The sequence below is a fragment of the Sinocyclocheilus rhinocerous genome, unplaced genomic scaffold (assembly GCF_001515625.1).
Source record: "Sinocyclocheilus rhinocerous isolate Xijiao unplaced genomic scaffold, SAMN03320098_v1.1 scaffold322, whole genome shotgun sequence".
NCBI classification, from domain to species: domain Eukaryota; kingdom Metazoa; phylum Chordata; class Actinopteri; order Cypriniformes; family Cyprinidae; genus Sinocyclocheilus; species Sinocyclocheilus rhinocerous.
This window is the reverse complement of record NW_015641027.1, coordinates 1-826: the sequence shown is the minus strand read 5'-3', so window position 1 is coordinate 826 and position 826 is coordinate 1.

Sequence of the window (826 nt, the reverse complement as noted above, 5' to 3'; positions counted from 1 at the left end):
ACACACACATGTCTGGTCAGCTAGCCTTGTGGGGGCTCTCCATAGGCGTAATGGTTTTTCTACTGTACAGACCGTATATTCTATTGCCCTACACCAACCCTACCCCTAAACCTACCCCTCACAGGAAACTTTGTGCATTTTTAGATTTTCAAAAAACTTCATTCTGTGTGATTTATTAGCTTGTTTACCCGTGGGGACCTCAATTTAGGTCCCCACCGTGACACAAGTCCCCATGAGTCTGTGTGTATTCAGGTTTAAGTCCCCACCAGAATAGAAAAACAGGTATACACACACACACACACACACACACACACACGTATGTATGTATCTTCCTCCCTTCCTTTCTTTCTTTCTTTCTTTCTTTCTTTCTTTCTTTCTTTCCTTTTCTTTTCTTGGACACACTGAAGTTCACAGAGACCTAGACACCAGAAAGTCCACCCTCTTTGCTTTCATTATTTTGCAAAAGCACAACATTCTGTTGTTATTGTGAGTGCACACAAATAAAAGTAGACCTTTCACAGATTCAAAAGACGTATTACTCTTATCTGTATGCAAAAATTACGGAGTATTTTAAGTTAAATGCAACTGATCGCAGCGGCGCCTCCAAGTTAACGGTCATGCAGTGAGCACACTACTGTTCAGCTTCCACACAAACAGTTCAATAGCGCACATTTTTCTAGGTTAATGTTAGAGCGAGCAGCCATGTAATGTTGCTGCTACTTACATGTTTCAAATGATAAGCCACATTTGTCGATGATCGGAACGAATGTTTGCATGTCCTGACTAGGCTTGCCGCGATAGACGGTGTTGACGGTGATACCGGTGT